Here is an 8490-nt window from a genome sequence, read left to right on the forward strand (position 1 = left end):
AAAGCAATAATTTTCATTTTTTCAGTAAATGGCTGGAAAAACTATAATGCTTGATACTGATTTTTTTTTAAATCCTGGTGTTAAACTTAGGCCTGAAATTCAGTCATTTAGTGTAAGATATTCGATTTTCATAGGCTTCAGCTCGGCCCGCGAGCTTTTTCTTGGATCAACCTTTTAGCTTTTCAAAGTAATATAGTTCGCTAATGAAGGATTTTCCCCAACTTTCTAAAGCACATCACCGTGAGCTATATATCATAGTTTTGTCAGAATTTCCGTTTTGATTTCACCATCTTTCACTGTGGGCTGAAAAAATTTCTAAATCAACACGTGAAATCTAAAGGCTAGTACTAGCATTGTGGATCGATATCCCTGGGTTTAATAGGAATACCGGCATGGCTATAGTGTTGCCAGAACTTCAATATAGCAAAGAAATTCCCAGACCTATAGCGCTCCTACTGATCATGTTTAACCAGAACACCCAATTGGGGATTTAATCGCTGGTCGGGCAATTTGCTTTCAATGAAAAATTGACCTGGATAACAACAAAGGAAATATCGACTATTTCTGCTGGTTGCTCTCGAGATAAAAAGTACTCACCCATTGCCTACTTTTACTTAGTTTGACATTTTCGGAGACTGAATGGAAAAAGGGTAAAACAAAACGGAAATTCTGACAAAACTATAACATATAGACCCACACGATGTGCTTTACAGAGGTGGGAAATATCTTTCTTTAGCAAACTATGTTAGTTTGAGACGCTAAAACATGAATTCCGTAAAAAGCTCGCAGGCGAATTCAAGGCCTATAAAAATCAAAAATATCACACTAAAAGACACAATTTGATGCTTAATTTTAACACCAGGATTTATAAAAAAATGTATATCCAAGCACCAAGTTTTTAACTGACATTACTGAAGAAAAAAAAAATATTGCTTTATATTTGACCGAGAAAATTAATTTCATAGCAAAAAGGTGTATCTCTGAATTGTGCTGATTTTTACATGTATCGATCGACTTTTAGCGCGACTAAGCATTTCTAAAGAATTGGTTGTCCAGGCGGCAGACTGGTTTCTTGTGTTATTCAGATTTCTTTTGACCCTTGATGGTGTTGTATCACACTATGCTGTGTTTTTAAATAGGCCCTTAACACAATAAACAATTTCCCTGAGAATCAAACAACTTGCTTTAAAAAAAAAAAAAAAAAAAAAATATCACAATAGCACTGGATATTTAAAATTATGTTATCCTTGATTAATGACAATAAATTGTTTAATAAAACATTGAAAAAAAATCAGTTGGTCACCGGGTTTCGAACTCGGTATAGCGTATCTGAAGTCAAGCGCCCTAACCATTAGACCACGGGTCTCTGCTGTAAATTACTTTGTCGAAATACAGCATTTATTATACAAATGGATGCGTCGTCCGATAAGAACAAAAGAATTGTGAAAAACTTGATTTTTTGGCGAATGGGGCTCAGAATTTGTGTGTAGGGTATCCAGGAAACTGCTAGGAAATATTTGGAAGTGAATCTGAAAAAGTAGTGTGAAGGTGATAACCAGGTAGACCTGTAGCAGTGTCCAAAAATTCTGGATCAGTATGATTTGCAACTAATTTTCGCTATGAAATACCGCGTGAAATGGAAGCAAAAATATTTGTTTATTACGAGCAATGATTGACTGTAGGATTGGTGGCCCTTTTGGAATTAATGAGTTGTCACGATATTACACCTGGGACTGTAAATAACATTTAGCATGGTTTTAGATACATTTTGTACCCAGCGAAAAATAACATCGAACAATAGAAGTCAAGTGTTTTAATGTTAGGTGTAAATATAGTCTCGCGGGAACATCTGTTAGTCTTCTTTATCAGTCTTTTTTTTTAAAAACTTGCTGGTCACGGCTACCGCGTGACTCTAATGTTATCTCAGGTAAACTAATTTGGCCGTAAGTTGAAAATTAAGCAACCAAATCAAACAATTTAAAAAGCAGCGTGTAGCCCATCTTATTTTGCATCTTACATGTCAATTTTATTTGAATCGGTTGACCAATTGCGAAGAAATGAGCGGTCAACCGATTCAAGTAAAATTGACATATAAGATGCAAAATAAAATAAGCTACACGCTGCTTTTTAAATTTTACGATTTAGTTGCTTAATTCTCAAGTTATGGCCAAATTAGTTTGCCCAGTAATTTTTTTCTGGGACACTCTGTACAGTTCGTCTCGATATTTAGCTGTGTACTAACCATGCTAACAGGCAAATTTCTCTAAGGTTAAATTTTGTTTGCACAATGTGAAAAAAATTTTCCATGCGAATTTCCATTATTATTATGCCCTATACCCCGGGCCCTATAATTATATTCGTATTCTTTACACCGCATACACGACCTGAAAACACTTTAACCAGGCGAAGCATACCAATTGACCTCAAATGACTATATCTAAGGTATATCCACAAAGGCTTATGGGAGTTACCAAGGTCAATTTTAAGGTTGCCTTTCTGCAGTTTTGTAATTAATATTGCAATTAATTTCTTTTTATGCGAATAATTGTGTATATTTACTACTTTTTACGAATATTATATTTTAATGAATACACTATTCATCTTTAATTAAAGAAATATTCCATTTTGATATTTCTTCGGACTCAATTATCATTATTAATTTTAAAGAAAAACAAGGCAGCGTTGGCGTTTCGTATTTTGTATCTGAACTCGTGTATATATACATGTTTTACATAAGAAAGATATTTGACATGAATCATTGATTTTGACAACCTTCCGCCCAAAAGAAGGATTATTGTACATGTGGTTTACACACAAGTAACCAACTAAATAGTTTACGCTTATTGTCAAGTTCAAGTTACCGAAACATTTTATACTCGCAGAAGAAACTTTCAGAAGACAATGAAGAAGGTGGCTATTGTTTTGGTGGTAATCTTGGTATTGGCCGGTAAGTATTCATGTGGTGTCTGATATTAACCACTATATTTATGTATTAAGGTTACGTGCATTTTGAATGTTTGTTTAGACAAATGGCCTGCACGTAGCCACCTGAAATAATTATTTTTTTCAAAAAATAAACATGGTAGGACTAAAAATCATACTTCTTATAGTTGAAACTCTAATGATTATTATTGTAACACTTTTAATGTCATAGCTCATACACAAATGTACTTTGTAAGTGTTTCAATTTGTGTTCAATTTCGTGAACATGAGGTTTTTTTGGGAAAGAGGCCAGGAAAATATGGGGAGAGGGTCCGATTTCATTGGGATTTCGGATATGTGTTACAAACAAACCGATGGAATAATTTACCTATTTATTCTTTTGATAGGTTGTCCTGATTTGAAACAGTAAGCTTACGTGTTCACAGAATGTCAATGAAAATGATAGGGTACATGTAGTCTTTTTTGCAACACCGATATTATTTTAGTGTGCCACTATATCGACACAATTATTCCCTTCATTATTTCTTTGAAGTACCAGCTAACACATGCCTATCAATTTTATGAATCAACAAAGGAGAACATTAAAAATAATTTATTATTCTAAGATATGCACAAATTTAGTTTCATGTGCTCACATTTTCTGCTATTTCACAGTATTACTTTACAATCCCATAATAATCCAGGTGCAGTGCTCCTGTATTACTACTGATAATCCTTATTACATGGGAAGCATCAATTGATGTTCACAAAACTTGCAGAAAGTTCAAACCATGTGCAAAGTTGTTTACAATGTTAGTTATTGTTACCAGGGCCAAGAAGTACTTATTTTAGAGATTTTGTTGTCTAGTATAGTGTTGAATACTTATCCTCCACTGTGCTGTGCTCAGAGGTTTTAGAAAATTATAGTTCAAGCACTGGCAACACATGAAAAAATAATCACAATAAGGGGGCACATCACTAAATAAATGTCCCATTGAAATGCAAGAAATTAAGGCACTGTGCAATAATTATGATCGGAAATAAAAATGGGTGGGAGTGACAGGCCGGGTGGAGTAAAGCGGTTTTTGGCACACATTTACAGGACATCTTTTAAATAACACGCTCTGAATTTTGTTTGGCAAAAAGTAGGGGGAATTAACGGATGGGGCAAGAAAATTATTGCCACTCCAATTTTTGACATACGCCTTCTAATTTACAAGAGGCGTATTATGAATAATGAATAATAATGGATACAAACTACTCCTCAAGTTCAAAGGATTCTGTAAAAGAATAGTTTATACTACCTGCAACATCAAGTTCAGAAGATGATAAATAAATACAAATTCCATTGAATCCTATAGAACCTACATATGTGTTGACTCTTTGTTGTGTAACATGCTAACTAGATATCACAAATAGTGCAAAATATTCTTTTTCTGAAAACTCTTAGGAGAATAATTTACCTCAACTTTGAGCAACTTTGACTTGTGACCTTATGTGCCCCATAACTTCTTAACGATAGGTCGTACACGCGCAAACATTACATATCTGTGATTTGTGGGTCCAGACGAATAATTTGACATGTTTGAAAGTGTTATTGTAATAAAAAAATAATTTTTGCCCCATATGCTATCCTGTGGGGTCACTTGTGGGTCTTTTCGAAGGGCATGGTCTCAAAATATTTCTTGGCAGACTACAGATTCGAGTTCAGCATACCTAACAAAAAAACATGCAAACTTGCCGCTATGAACCAGTCTACACCTGCGATAAATTTTATGTCTACACTGACTCTACGTAAGATTTATCGTAATTCACATTAGCGCTAAAAATACTACAATATTTTGTCGTAAGTTGAAGCTACTTGCGACTGAATTACACTAATCAGCTCACAAAATTAAAGGATCAGACCTTTACCCTTGAAACTTTTAACCCTGTTTTAAACTCATTGACCTTGATGTACACTGCAGGGCACCTTCATGCTGCTTGGTTAAACAAAATATTTAAAAGCTGCTGCAAATGCTCATTGGTGCGTTTCAGTGTCCAAGACAGCTGGACTCTGAAACGCATGAATGGAGTGATAAGATAAGAGGTGGTGATGTGTTTTACATAATTATGTGTTACACAACCTCAATTTGTTACTGTCTGCGCGCAATATTCCTGGTGGTAGAGACTTGTGATGCTTTTCAAATACAGAGGACTGAAGTTGAAGATGTCAGAGCTGTTCAAATGCTTGAGGATGGAATCACTCAGAAGCAAGTGGCTCAAAGAATAGGAATGGCTCGAAGTGTCATTAGCAGGCAGGGCCGTCGCCATGGGGGTGTAGGGGGTGCGACACCCCCTGGCGATCCCTAAAATGGGGGAAAGAGAGAAAGAAAGGGAGAGAGAAAGGGAAGAGAGAGGAGGAGAGAGAAAAGAGAGGGAGGGAGAGAGAAAAAAGAGGGAGGGGAAAGGGACTAAATTAACCAAAAGATGTAAAAGGCCTAGACATCTTCCTTTGGCACGATTTTAGTACCCACAATTGTGTTCATTTTAGCATTGAAATTTCATTTTTTTCGCGCGATTCGCGCGCATTAGTCTCGGTAATATTCTTTTATTAAAAGATCAGTGGAACAATCGGGAAATTTTACCCGAGCTCGATGACTCCGGTACATCCCTCTTTGAATTTTAGGATTGAAATAGCAAATTTTCGCGCGCTACGCGCGCACTATATATCAAGATTTCGTGCATTTTTCCTCGGTTAAGGAATTCTGGGGACAGCTTGGAAAAACTTGAGTTACAGTGTGAGGGAGGGGTGTCTTCTATCTGAAGAGCCAGGGTGGTAATCATGTTGCTGAAGGGCCAGCAAAAGGTAAATCCGGCCATATACCAGCAAAATTTATTTCTCAACACCCCCCCCCCCCTGAGAAAATGGTCTAGCTACGGCCCTGTGAGCAGTGTTGTATATGAGAGACTGACAAGTACCATCAATCTTGTCATGGAGACTGACAGGATCGTAACCTGAAAATACTTACCCCCATGATCCGGTTCCACAAGCGGTCTAAGTGCTGCATTCCACAATGCCACACGAGTGCAAGTTTGTGACCAGACCATTCTCACTCGTCTTCACAATAATGTTCTTCATGCCAGAAGACCAGACGAGATGCTGCTCTAACCGCAGCGCTACACACCCCTACACAGCTTTGCCAACACAGATAGATGACAAGACCAACCGATGTCGGTGTATCGTATTGTAAATAGTAATACATGACTGTATTTTTATTTGTGTTAAAAGTGTGACTTTCGTGAGGTTTTTAGATAATAAACGAACCAACTGTTTGTTCTTAATACCTAATGTTTATACAGGTATCTTCGGAGCTGACTCTCAACTGCGACGCCGTAGACGTACCGGTACTATAAGTCCCAGCGAAGGTATGCATGCGTTATACATAAACACATCAAAACCATTACCTCCCTTCCTAATAAAAGATCATATGCAAAACGGTTTATCTTATGCCACATTTGGGATATGCATTCAAAGCAGAATTTATTTCTGCGCATTTAAGGCGTCAGTCACCCACCTTTTTGTTCACGCATGTGAACATTAAAATCTCCTCAACCCACTTCTTATATGCACAGTTTATCCCTAACAGTTCATATGTCTAGAATAACTTATGTAGCCCACCAACCCTGTGGTTAGGAGGCCAGGAAATAATTCATGATATCTCATACCTTCGTTTGTATGCCTTTTCCCAACCCTGCTCCATATGACAAGGACTATTTAGTACATCTATTCTTGTAATGAATGAGACAGTGGCTGCCGGGACTTTTTTAGCCTTTTTTCTAAGCATGTTTGCAGTTGGCTACCAGCCATCACATGATTATAATATACTTTACTGATTGGTTAGCAAGGTTATTACAATAATTATTGTTTACTTAGTAATGAGGTCGCTGAGCATTGGAAAAATACACTGGATATTTAAAAGAGCCGGTTTACTGCTCATGATGTCCCACTATGTTCCTGATGAATTTATTAATTATCTTACCAAGACTTTATCTGGTAATTGAATATGGTAGTGGTATTTGTTTTAAAGCTTATCATTATTATTATTATTATTATTATTATTATTATTATTATTATTATTATTATTATTATTATTATTATTATTATTATTATTATTTATTTATTTATTTATTTATTTATTTATTTTTATTATTATTATTATTATTATTATTATTATTATTATTATTATTATTATTATTTGTAGTACGAGATGTGAAGGCTGAAATGGAAAAGATTTCCCGTGCGGAAGAGATGAAAGAGGCATTGAATGAAAAAGATCGAAATATACTAAAATAAGGAACAATGAAATGTACCTCAGACGATCTCATGTATATCAGCGGTTATGGTGTATACTGCTTCCTGGCGATGGATAACATTTGAATAAACATAATTAAAGTAGTCGACAGTACTTAATAAACTCTATAGAAACGGATATTTCACGCAAACGGTGAACATGACACCATCTCTTTGTTCCATGGTGACACAATGACAAACAAGTATAGAAGCCAATTATCTTAGGATCTATGCAATAATGCAACATCGTATTTCTGACGCGGGATTTCAAATATTCAGCAAATGCACATTTTGATAATATATAGAAGAACGTTACATGCAATAGTGTCTCAAATATTTAAGAACCAGTCTCCCCTTATTATGTACATAAAAAAAAATAGAATTTTCTCTAAAAAAATCATTTTGGTACATACAACGCATATACAATATGAGCGTGCACAGCGCCCTCGTTCAGCTTTAAAATTTTTTGAAATTTCAGTGTCTCTAAGCCTTACTTGCAAATGGTTTGGAGGTGCATAACAACATCGAGCGCCATCATTATCCCATGCTGCATTTTGCATTTTTTACCAACTGGTTACATTACAAAAACCAAGAAAAAAAGTTGGGATCTTGATGGCGCACAAAATCAGTAAATCTAATGATTTTATTGAAAAGCGCCCTCGTGCAAACTTCAAAGCATCATAACGGGCTGCGCCATCTAAATCCCAAGTCCGAACAAGCTTGAAATTAAAAACCTCAATGGCAAGTTCCATTTTTCAGCAAAAGGTTTTTGGGATTTAGTTGGCGCTCCGAATAGCATTTCATCAAGAAGAGGTAATTCTCTGCAGGAACTGAAAAAAATAGCTTGGGATCTCTTGATCGTCATATTTTTCTGATTTTTTGAAAGGGATTTAGCACTATTGTGGAGGTTGCAAATACGGCATAATTAAATTAATTAATATCTTACTAATTAAGCCACTTTGAGGCATGGTTTTTGATGAATATATACAGTAGAACATAACAAACAATTATACCAATTTTCTCAAAAAATGTTTAAAATGTCGAATACGTCACTCAATACGACGAATTCAATCGACAAGGCGTTCAACTATGATGCGAGAGGTTGCTGATTCGAACCCTGGCAGTGGTTTACGACAAGGCGTTCAGCTATGATGCGAGAGGTTGCTGATTCGAACCCTGGCAGTGGTTTACGACAAGGCGTTCAACTATGATGCGAGAGGTTGCTGATTCGAACC

At 36.0% G+C, this 8490-nt stretch overlaps 1 long non-coding RNA gene across 1 annotated transcript; it reads left to right on the top strand.

Annotated features, from left to right (window-relative positions):
- The first annotated feature begins 2753 nt into the window (after positions 1-2753).
- On the top strand, positions 2754-8208 carry LOC140162698 (uncharacterized). The gene is made up of 3 exons (XR_011860330.1): positions 2754-2947; positions 6265-6330; positions 7167-8208. It is a non-coding gene; the product is annotated as an uncharacterized lncRNA (long non-coding RNA).
- Positions 8209-8490: the final 282 nt, after the last annotated feature.

This window comes from Amphiura filiformis, chromosome 10 (genome assembly GCF_039555335.1).
Source record: "Amphiura filiformis chromosome 10, Afil_fr2py, whole genome shotgun sequence".
In the NCBI taxonomy this organism is placed as follows: Eukaryota; Metazoa; Echinodermata; class Ophiuroidea; order Amphilepidida; family Amphiuridae; genus Amphiura; species Amphiura filiformis.